Genomic DNA, 12,383 nt, shown 5'->3' with positions numbered 1-12,383 from the left:
CTCAACTGATGTGATTTCTTTACTGCATCTTAGATCGTGTTCAACTGTTACGTGTGTCAGTAATGTTAATGGAATTTTGTGTTGGTGAATAAAAAAACTAACAAATGTTAGCTGAGTTTACTTGAATAATTTGTGTGGAACCTGTTGACAAACTAAAGTTAATTAAACCTAACTAGTAAAAATAAAATTAAGTGAAATAATTTTGTTTTGATTGATTAAGCTTAAATAAAATGATTTGTTGTAAACTAATTTGTTTACTTTCAATAGACAAAAATATAATATGCAACTTTAGTTAGTCCATATAACATAACTAATTTAAGTTAGTTCAACTCAAATGTCTCATGTTCAGGAAAATCAATTGATAATAGTTGGCTTGATTCAAACGAATTGTTTCAACCTAAAATAAGGCCATTAATTCAATTAGCTTTGAAATATTTATTTTCAACTTTCATAAATATATTTTGTGGAACCCGTTGACAAGAAAAAATTAAGTAAACTCAAGGTTTCATTTTTTTGAGTGTATGTGTACTTCACATGAAACCTTCTTACTGCAGCGTTTTGGAGAAACAGGGTATTAATATAATATAAAGTGCTATAAAGACCCCATTTCAAATAAGTAGAAAAAAACAATAATCAGTTCTTATACAGGACATCCCATACTATATGTGTACTTCACATGAAACCTTCTTACTGCAGCGTTTTGGAAAAAACGGGGTATTAATATAATATAAAGTGCTATAAAGACCCCATTTCAAATAAGTAGAAAAAAAAACAATGGTGAGTTCTTACACAGGACATCCCATACTATATGTGTACTTCACATGAAAACTTTTTACTGCAGCGTTTTGGGAAAAAAAAGTTATTAACATAATTCAAAATGTTATAAAGATCCCATTTCCAATAAGTAGAAAAAACAATGGTCAGTTCTTATACAGGACATCCCATACTATATGTGTACTTCACATTAAACCTTCTTACTGCAGCGTTTTGGAGAAATGGGGTATTAACATAATATAAACTGTTATAATGACCCCATTTCTAATAAGTAGAAAAAAAACTATGGTCAGTTCTTGTAGATGAGTTGTACCATACTATGTGCATACTTCATATTAAAACTTCTTACTGCAGCAGTATCGTTTTTGGTTGAAATGTTCTATAAAACCACTTTTAAAATAAGTAAAAAATAATAGTGGTCATTTCTTTTAGGACAGCAATAATATGTTATTTATTAATGATTTTAAGGAAACTGAAGTAGTTGTTTCACAACTTTGTGTCCAGTCAAGTGTATTGAAGAGTTTTAAACATGTCAATGTACAACTTAATGGGATAATTTATCCAGAAATTAACTTTTTGTCACAATTTATCCACCTTGTACTTGTTTCAAACATGTATGATTTTTCTTTATGAATTCTCTTAAACACAAAATATATTTTGAAGAAACCTGTAAGCCTGTAATTATTGACTTCCATAGTATTTTTTTTTTTCTAAAATGAAAGTCAGTGGTTACAGGTTTTTTTCAGTTTTCTTTAAAATATCTTCTTTTGTGCAAGAAACTCATACATGTTTGTAACCGTTTGAAGGTGAGTAAATATTAAGTTACTATCCCCTTTAAAATGAACCAAACATATCAAGTGGGGTTTATCCTATCACCCTACATTTGGGGCAGTACCACTCATCATCCCCAATAATGGCATTTTGTGGTATCTCCACACAGTTGGGATGATACCATCCCTCACACAAAGAGCATTCCACCATCAGTTCACTACAGTGTGCAGTCCTGCATACACAGTGGACATCCACAGTTGTTTGTCTTAGTAGTCCAATGCTCTCTCTTGGGTCATATTTAAAACATACTCTGCCTCCTCTGAATGATGTTACAAGTTCTGTCCTCAGTCGGCTCTCACAGAACCTACAGTTTTCAGGCCTCAGGTTGCAGCACAATACACGTGCAAATGCAATTGAAAATAATCCACAATTGCTGAAGTTGGACTGCTGTTGAACAGGAGGATAAATGATTGTAAATGTCTCTTCCACTGGTCTAAGTAACCAAGACAACTTTGGTTTGTCTTTATTATCCAGACCAGTAGAAAGACTGTCATAAACACAAATCGGATTTTTCCCACAAAATATGTTGCTTACAGTCAGCCAGTGATTGCCTCCAGTATGTACAATTTGTACAAATGGGTTGCTTGAAGTACCCACAATCCTTCCATTGTGTAAGGCACTGAATAAGAGTGTTGACTGAAGTCTATCGTTGTCTGGGTACTCTTTTGCAAGCAAGTAAGATGCAAAATCAATTTCTCCAGAAGTAAGCCAGTAATGCTGATGGAGTACAGCATCTGCTTGGCTTTTTGGGAGTTGTGGTGATCTCTGAAGCTTTGCACATTGTACTTTTTTTGTGGGGTCTTGTCCTTGCCAGCATGGACCATGGTTGATGTAACTTTTTTTTTTGGTCTTTTTTCTATATGAGCCTCTGAGAAAGTAAAAAATAAAGCATTTATTAATGTTTTATTCTTTATGTTTTGTTCTGTATTTGTCCTGTCTGTTATTTACACATCATTTAAAACATCTGAGATGATTTGGCAGATAAAGGATCATGTAATCTTGTGAACAGAACAAACAGAAGCTAATTTGCTAATTACAAGCTACTTCTTAAAACTAGTTTTTAAATCAGTTTAGAATATCTGGATTAACTGATCTGTCATCACTGCAAGTGCTTGTGTATGTTGAAAAAGACAGACCTATCCATCCTCAAAACCATGATCGTTATTGTAGCAAATACAGGTTTATTTCATATAATGTATAATGTGTAGATTCATTCCCACACAGACTGGTATGTCAAGTGTTTATTTCTTTTAATCCTGATGGTTTTGATGACAACTACTGAAAACCCTAAATTGAGTGTCTTATAAAATTTGAATATTGTGAAAAGGTTCAGTATTGAAAACTCCTGGTGTCACACTCTAATCAACTAATTAACTCAAAACACCTAAAAAAAAAGACCTTTAAACTGTCTATAGGTCTTGAGCTGCGGTCACACTATAGTTTGTGTGTGTAAAATTTTGTCGTATGGCGCTGCGAAAAGGGGGTGATTGAACAAGATGATTAGACATTTTAAAAAGTGAGCAATTGCTCCGTATTTTAAATACAGAGAGGTCATGTTTTGATCCTCGATTGGTCTCACGCAGTCAAGTGATGCGATTTCGCAGTTCAGAGTTTACCAAGCTTGAACTTTCCAATGCAGCGATCTTTAAAACTTGACGCACCAGCTTGTGTTTGCTGTCTGTTGCATTTGGGTGGGTAAGAATGGAAGTCTATGGGGAAAAATTTCCAGTGTGACCACAGCTTCGTTCGGTTAGCTACACAATTATGGGAAAGATGGCTGATTTGACAGTTGTCCACAAGACAACCATCGACACTTGCACAAGAAGGGCAAGACACAGAATGTCATTGCAAAAGAGGCTGGCTGTTCACAGAGCTCTGTGTCCAGGCACATTAATAGAAGCTAAGGTATGGAAAAGATGTTGTAGAAAATAAGGGTTCAAGCCAGAGGGATAACAAGGTCTGTTATCCCTCATTCTTTCTTGGGCTCTTAGCGCAGGCGGTCTTATTTTATCTCTGAGGCTCTTCGTGCCCTGCTATCCAAACGGATAAGGAATTATGGATTTGATCAACTGGTCTCTGAATGCGATTGACACCATCTTATCGACGAGTAGTTTGGGCTCAGGAGACCCCATTTGTCCTGCGGGGACATTTGCAGCTGGATACGTGATGGACGGGTGGGAGAATTATCTCTGGAGGATATTGAAGATATTTAGCTATTCGGAACAATGATAACAGGGTTTCTGCTGATGGGCTTATGCTGGGCCCTGGGGTATCGACGATTGATGAAAGCGGTCAGTGCTGGTCAAAACCCCACCAGGCTAGCCGGCTTGATTAAAACGCTGATGGGTAGGCTCGCTAATACTCAGACTATGATCCTACACTGCAAATTGGAAAACTTCAGGGTGAAACTAGTAGCTTTGCAACAACATTTGGCCAGATCTGGAGACGAGTGACAGACATTAAATATCTGTGAAATTGGCAGATATTGACCTAAAGTTGAAGTACTTTTCTCTGAAATTCCTGCTCCCTGTCAAGGACACCTGTTGGACTCTACAGGCTTACACACACACACATACACAACTACAGATAGACAATCACCACCTAGCCCCTCATCCAACGCCTCTGTGTGCTTTCACCAAGTGGAGTGGGTAGGCGCGTCTGTGACCTACGCCCCCTGGCTGCAGGACTAGATGGCTACCCGCCCTCATCGGACTATATCCACATCCCCTGTTCCCATCCCCTGTTGCGATGTCATGTCTTGTATGTTCATGTGCTTGACTGCTGGGGCTTTTTTTTCTCCCTGTTCTCACCCTGCCCTAATTCAAGAGCAAGGCGATAGGGAGTTTATTTTGCCTCTCTCTCCTGAAATGAATCTTACTTCCTTTCTTAAATGCTACCTCCTGTGACATGTCTTCCCCTGAAAATTGTGATGTTTGTGTATGGTCGGGGAGGGGGGTTCTATTTTACTATACAAAAGTGTATGTGACAAATAAAGGCCTGATTTGATTTGATTCTATTTTATTTTATTGATTTGAACTGCATCCTGGGGATAATTGTAAAACAAAACCCATTCAAAAAAGTGTGGGATACTGCTGCTGGAGTCAGTATTTCAAGAACCACTATGGACAGACATCACATTCCTTGAGTCAAGCCACACTTAAACAGACTGTGTCAGAAACATTTCACCTCAGGTAAAGACTGGAAAATCTATGGTGTATTGTGAGAAGGAACATGCGATAAACATGGTCTTATGTAATATTCAAATTTTATAATGCACTCAATTTGGGATTTTCATTAGTTGTCATACAAATCATCAAAATTAAAAGAAACAAACACTTGACATCTACCAGTCTGTGTGGGAATGAATCTATACATGTATACAAGTTATACTTCTTAAATTGAATTAGTGTAATAAATCAACTTTTTGAAGCTATTCTAATTATGTGACCAGCACCTGTACTCTGTTATTAGCCATGTAAGCTAAAGTACACAAAAGTACCTGTAGATATATTGGTTTGTTGAATGATACACATTAACTTTTCAAGGCTTACACATTTTTGTCAAGAGTATTGTATTCATACATTTAGTTCATTTTACCTGTAGAGTGGATTTGCCAAATGCAAAATCTTTCTTCATCCAATGGCATAAGGCATAACAGACTAATTCAATGAATTTAAATGAATAAAAAAATATTTTGAGATTTCAGACAAAGTCGAAATGCTCAGTGCTGGAACAAGTCACCCACATATTAGCTGTCAACAATTAAATGTGTGCCAGACACATATGTATAATTATTTCTTGACCAAAAATCTCTGTGAGAATACTAACCATGTCTATGTGTCTAGAAATAGAAGTGCAAAATGCTTGGGCATTACCTTCTCAAAGTATTCATGTTTGTAAATAAAGTTCATAGAAGCTGAAGTGTTAGTACTTCAAGTATACGTATTTATCTTTAAATGAAAATACAAAAGTGTACCATTTTAAATAATTATCACTCATATGATAGTTGTTGTATTTTTATTTCTTAGTGTGTAATGTATAAGTTTCAAATTTGTTTTAAAGAGGATGATTGTTTTTTTTTTATTATTGACATTAATCTTTCTCAATTCATTACAATACTCCAATAACTAAATATACAGACTTTGTGTACCACCTTTACTTGTAATTAGATTTACCACAATATAATCCTGTTTATATTAAATAGGCTGCTTCTGCAGGTTTGAGCTTACAGACCTGTTGCCCGGGGTCTGGGAAGCGTTTTTAAGACCGAAACAATCAAAACAAAATAAAACAAAACAAAAAATACCCATGATCTAACTTAAGTCTTTCATGTATGAAGAATGAAACAGCCAGGAATTGATTCATAGTTTGAGATACATTTTTTAAATGCACAGTACAAAAAAAGGAATTTGACCAAGGTCTTTGATTAAATTGTGTTCCTCACACTACAACATTTTTTTGAGAATTTGTTTTAATGATAGCCTGTGGACAAAAGCTAAACCACACAGTTACAATGCCTGTTAAAGAACTTTGTTGTGGCCTGAAACAGGAAACATGTAAAATGTCAGTTTGGGTCATTTCCCAAGTAAGTTTATTTCAATCTACCAGTGTTACACTATACATTAGCATTAACACCTGTAAGGAAATTATCATATTAAACAATCTTTGGTAGAATGACAATGTTAAAACATTACCTGACATTCAATATGCAACAACATCTTTATCATCTATATTGACTGACTTCCTATAGTACAGTAAAAAGGCGAGTGTGTTGGAGTCTTACCTTTTCTGGCTTGGGGTCAGCGCCTGTCTTTGGTGCTTCTGCTGTAGCAGTCCATCCTTTTCTTGCAGCCTAAATTTTTCACGTGGAAAAAGGACCATATATCTCACTGCTTGTGCCAGAAAAGATTAGTGACCTGACTTTCTATAGTACAGTAAAAAAGGCGAGTGTGTTTGGAGTCATACCTTTTCTGGCTTGGAAACAGCGCCTGTCTTTGGTCCTACCACAGTTGTCTGACAGTCTTTCACAGCAGCTTAAATAAACATCATATATTTACATTTACATTTAGTCATTTAGCAGACGCTTTTATCCAAAGCGACTTACAAATGAGGACAAGGAAGCAATTTACACAACTATAAGAGCAGCAGTGAACAAGCGCTATAGACAAGTTTCAGGCGTGTAAAAGTCTAAGAAGCAAAACATTAGTAGAAATTTTTTTTTTTTTTTTTTTTTTTTTTAGAGAGAGAGAGAGAGAGAAAGAGGGCTCAGTTAGTGGTATAGCCAGAGAGGCAATTGCAGATTAGGAGGAAAAGTGGAGACTAAACAGTTGCGTTTTTAGTCGTTTCTTGAAGACAGCAAGTGACTCGGCTGTTCTGATGTAGTTGGGGAGTTCATTCCACCAACTGGGCAGATTGAATGTGAGAGTTCGGGAAAGTGATTTCTTCCCTCTTTGGGATGGAACAACGAGGCGACGTTCATTCACAGAACGCAAGTTTCTGGAGGGCACATATATCTGCAGAAGTGAGAGCAGATACGAAGGAGCACAGCTAGAGGTCACTTTGTAAGCAAACATCAGAGCTTTGAATTTGATGCGGGCAGCAACTGGAAGCCAGTGCAAACGGGTGAGTAGCGGAGTGACATGTGCTCTTTTGGGTTCATCAAAGACCACTCGTGCAGCTGCGTTCTGAAGCAGCTGAAGAGGTTTGATAGAACTACCTGGTAGCCCGGCTAGCAGAGAGTTGCAATAGTCCAGTTTGGAGAGGACAAGAGCTTGAACAATGAGTTGAGCTGTATGTTCAGATAGGAAGGGTCGGACCTTTCTGATGTTGTAGAGTGCGAATCTGCAAGATCGGGCAGTTCTAGAAATGTGGTCAGAGAAGTTCAGTTGGTCATCAATCGTAACTCCAAGGCTTTTTACCATTTTGGATGCAGTGATGGTTGCTCCATCCATCTGGATTGAAAAGTTATGGTGAAGAGTCGGGTTGGCAGAAACTTCAAGCATTTCCGTTTTCGTGAGGTTAAGCTGGAGATGATGATCTTTCATCCAGAGTGAAATGTCTGACAGGCAGGCTGAAATGCGAGCTGGAACCGAGGGATCATCAGGGTGGAAAGAGAGGTATAGCTGGGTGTCATCAGCATAGCAGTGGTAGGAAAAACCATGTTTCTGGATGACTGTTCCTAAAGATGCCGTGTAGATAGAGAAGAGAAGTGGTCCAAGCACAGAGCCCTGAGGTACCCCAGTGTATAGATGCTGTAGGTTGGACACCTCTCCCCTCCACGACACCCTGAATGACCTGTCCGAGAGGTAGGAACTGAACCATTGAATAACAGTGCCTGTGACGCCCAGTGACTCAAGCGTAGATAGCAGGATCTGGTGGTTTACAGTGTCAAAAGCAGCTGATAAATCCAGCAAGATGAGGACAGATGATTTAGAGTCTGCTTTAGCCAGTCTGAGGTCCTCCACGACCGAGAGCAGAGCAGTCTCAGTTGAGTGGCCTTTCCTAAAGCCAGATTGCTTGTTGTCCATGAGGTTGTTTTGAGTAAGAAAGTCTAGGACTTGATTGAACACTACTTTCTCCAAAATCTTGGCCATGAATGGAAGCAGGGATACCGGTCGGTAGTTTTCAAGTAGCGTTTGATCCAGGTTGGGTTTCTTTAGCAGAGGGGTTACCCTAGCCTGCTTAAATGAAGTAGGGAAGTATATATAATGAAATGTGCCAATTACACGCTAAAATTAAATATATGATACCACTGTATTCATTTTATATATAATAGTGACATTTAAATGTAACAACTTGCATGACAATACAATACCTTTTTGGCTGTCTTGAAAGGGAAACCCTATTTTAGTCGTGAAACATAGACTCCTTTTTTGCTGGGCTTTCTTTGTTTACATCGTTCCACATTTACCCTATGTGTCTTTAAAAATAAAAGTCATTTGACAGCTGACCAGACAAATCAGTATATCTCAGTTATTTATGGAGTTCTGTTCCCTATATAGAGTAAATGGACATGTCACAAACTAATTGGGAATATTACCAAACCAATCTGCCTTGAGAGCAGCCATGGTCTAACAGTCAGAGAGTTTTCACTTTTAATTTTAATTTTCATATCTTCACTTTTACTTGATGCTTAGGTGTAATAGCCAACAGGCACATTATTTATTTAGGTTTCACATTCACAACAAGATGTGAATGTGAAAGGCATGTTAGACAATTTTTACAGGTACATTTACATCTCTGGAGAGATTCCCAATTTGTCAGTCACAACATGATTGTCACGATCACCAGCGATCGTAACTTCCTAGATCACTGGATCTCACACACAATAACCTATCCACTACAAATCCGCCATTCATGGACCACATATTCATACATGCACTCTGTTCACACACACACACACATGCTTCCTCATTTCCACTGATTAGACTCTGTGGAGAGGTAAGCATGATCTAACACCCAATGAGGGGGGAGAGCAGGCTTGGAGCCCGGCGGCTAATCAGCAGGCCAATCAGAAATAATAAATAACACCTGTTTATTCTAGTGATTGGGCCGGAGAGACACCCTTCTTAAGGAGAACAGAACCAGCCGGGAGAAGAGGGAGAGAGAGCACACACACACACGCACTACGGGTGTTGTGCACTTACTTAAGAAAAATAAAAAAACTTTATTGCTTACCTGAATCGCCGACCCTGTCTTCTTCTTCCCTCAACAACGAACATTGCTACAGACTCCCACAGCTGTTGCAGCTTCTAGACTGATTACAGACACTATTTAAACAGCACACACTCTCACTTCCATTGCCAGGTCTTGTTTTCTGTAAAGTGACATTACAACGTGTTTGTTCCTCCGTGTTTTGATCTTTGCCTGGTTTCCCTTTCTCCTTGTCTGCCGCCTGTCTACCGACCTCTCGCCTGTGTTTGACTACGATTCTGGACTGCCTTTATTCATCTGTTTGCACCTGTGGTTAACCATTGATTCCCTGACTTCGAATAAACCTGCAAGTGGATCCTAAACTTCAGTTGTCTGTGTCACTCCCCGTGTTACAGAAGACTCGGCCACACACAATGGGTCCAGCAGATCAGGTCAGTCAACTCAACCAAGGAGCTAACACCCTCGAGGACTATATTAATACTTTTTTGAACATTGTCAATAATTCAGACCTACCAGAACTTTTCCTCATCCATTTTTTCTATCTTGGATTAAATGAACCATTAAAAACTCCACTGAGAGAATTTGGTCCTCGAGGGTCTTTTCAAGAAGCTATGGAAACAACCCTAAGGCTCAGCGGATCCCCCTTCACTGAAGGAGAGGTGGAGGAAACTCCTAGATGGCGGCGCGTTCAGATGGCGAGGCCCAGCGTCTCTCCAGTTTCTGCAATTTTGCAGTATTTTTTCTGCTCATTTCGGGTATTTTCGTGCAGAACAGCAGTGCTTTTACATCGTACACCCGACAGGACATCTTAGATATTGGTTTGTGCATTCCGGACAGTTTTATTAGCAATCTTCGACTCATCCCTGAGATCGCCAGGACACCCGGGCCTGAGAGCCCTACCCGGCCGGGCGGAAGTGCTCGAAGGCGGCGCAGAGAACGTAAACAAAGACAGGGGAAGCGGGGCGGGCTAAGAGCTAAGCTAAAGCTAACACCACACCGGCTGTCTTCACCCAGCATCTTTCTCACCAATGTACGGTCACTGGTGAACAAAATGGATGAGATTCGACTGCGCATCAACCACAGCAAAAGATTATGGAACAGTAATGTCAGGATTTTCACAGAAACATGGCTAAACAGCGTGATACCAGACAACGCTATATCGCTAACAGAGCATCAAACATTCCGAGCAGACAGAACGGCGGATGACTCCGGTAAGACCAGAGGCGGAGGATTATGCATTTATATTAACAAAGCTTGGTGCACAAACTCTGTCGTCGTTGGGAGACATTGCTCTGTTAACCTGGAATTTCTAATGGTTAAATGTAGACCGTTTTATCTGCCACAGGAGTTCACCTCCACCATTATAACTGCTGCCTATATTCCTCCCGATGCTGATGCCAAGCTTGCTATAAATGAACTTCATGCAGCCATCAGCAAACAACAGACTGCTCACCCGGAGGCTGCTTTTATTGTTGCTGGGGATTTTAATCACTCAAACTTAAAGACAGTGCTCCCCAAATTCCATCAGAACATTTTCTGCCACACAAGGGGAAACAAAACTTTAGACCAAGTTTACACAAACATGGCTGAAGCATACGCTGTGACCCCCTTCCCCACTTGGGTCAATCAGATTACCTTTCTTTGTTCCTGACCCCCAAGTACTCACCCCTCATCAACCGTGTGAAGCCATCAGTAAGGACCATCAAAGTGTGGCCAGTGGGGGTGGACTCCACACTCCAGGACAGGTTTGAACACACAGACTAAAGTATGTTTGCTTCCCAGGCCACATGTGTCTCTCACACAGACATTGATAGTTACATTTCCTCTGTTCTGGAATATATCAACCCCACCATAGACAGTGTTACAACCCAGAAACAGATCACCACATACCCAAATCACAAGCCATGGATAAACAAGGAGGTGCGCCTCCTGCTGAAGGCACACAACACTGCCTTCAGATCAGGGGATGCACAGGCCTACAGCACTTCCAGGGCTAATCTGAAGAGGGGCATCAAAAAGGCCAAGCACTGTTACAAGCCAAAGTTAGAGGAGCACTTTTCCAACTCTGATCCTTGGCGCATGTGGCAGGGCATCCAGGCCATCAACAACTACAAACCCAGCCAGTCCACAACCACAGCCACAAATGTCTCCTTTCTGAACGAGCTAAATGACTTTTATGCCCGCTTTGAAAGAGACAATACAGAACCCTACACCAGGAACACTTCCTCAACCGACCACTCACCTATCACACTCACCTCCTCAGAAGTCTACACCGCACTGAGTCGGATCAATGTGCCTAAGGCTGCTAGACCAGATGGTATCCCTGGGCACGTCCTCAAAGCATGTGCAGAACAGCTCGCTGGGGTATTCACAGACATTTTCAACCTGTCGCTTAACCTAGCAACTGTGCCAACATGCTTTAAAACCACCTCTATTGTGCCGGTGCCCAAACACTCCAGCCCAACATGCCTGAATGACTACCGCCCTGTAGCACTCACACCCATCATCATGAAGTACTTCGAGCGGTTGGTCCTGGCACATCTAAAAGACTCTCTGCCATCCACACTGGACCCACATCAGTTTGCCTACCTTGGCAACAGGAGCGCAGAAGATGCCGTCTCCATAGCACTGCACTCTGTCCTCACACACCTGGACAAAAAAAACACTTATGCACAAATGCTGTTTGTTGACTTCAGCTCAGCATTCAACACTGTCATACCCTCTAAGTTAATGATCAAACTTAGAGACCTGGATATTGACACGTCTCTCTGCAACTGGGTTATGGACTTTCTGACTAACAGACCTCAGAATGGTAGATCAGGCCACATCTGCTCCCCCACCGTCACACTCAACACTGGTGTACCACAGGGCTGCGTGCTGAGCCCCTTCCTCTACTCCCTTTTTACCATCGATTGTAGGCCTGTGAACAGATCCAACACCATCACGAAATTTGCAGATGACACCACAGTGATTGATCTAATTAGCAATAATGATGAGACTGCCTAAAGGGAGGAGATACAGCATCTGGCCACTTGGTGCACCAACAATAATCTGCTCCTTAACACCAACAAGACCAAGGAGCTCATTGTGGACTTCAGGAAGAGATGAACAGGCTCACATGATCC

The 12,383-nt window shown here is 40.3% G+C and overlaps 1 protein-coding gene and 1 long non-coding RNA gene across 2 annotated transcripts in view; both read right to left on the bottom strand.

Moving 5' to 3' along the window:
- LOC130222130 (gastrula zinc finger protein XlCGF8.2DB-like) overlaps positions 1–12,383 on the bottom strand; it is a 237,408-nt gene that overhangs the window by 46,610 nt on the left and 178,415 nt on the right. The window lies entirely within an intron of this gene.
- LOC130222294 (uncharacterized) lies at positions 2,127–6,649 on the bottom strand. Its single transcript, XR_008836426.1, has 3 exons — positions 6,571–6,649; positions 6,389–6,457; positions 2,127–2,473 (listed from the first exon to the last, which is right to left on the bottom strand). It is a non-coding gene; the product is annotated as an uncharacterized LOC130222294 (long non-coding RNA).

Source organism: Danio aesculapii, chromosome 4 (genome assembly GCF_903798145.1).
Source record: "Danio aesculapii chromosome 4, fDanAes4.1, whole genome shotgun sequence".
In the NCBI taxonomy this organism is placed as follows: domain Eukaryota; kingdom Metazoa; phylum Chordata; class Actinopteri; order Cypriniformes; family Danionidae; genus Danio; species Danio aesculapii.
The sequence above is the reverse complement of the archived record's forward strand: the minus strand, read 5'-3'. Positions and strand labels throughout refer to the sequence as shown.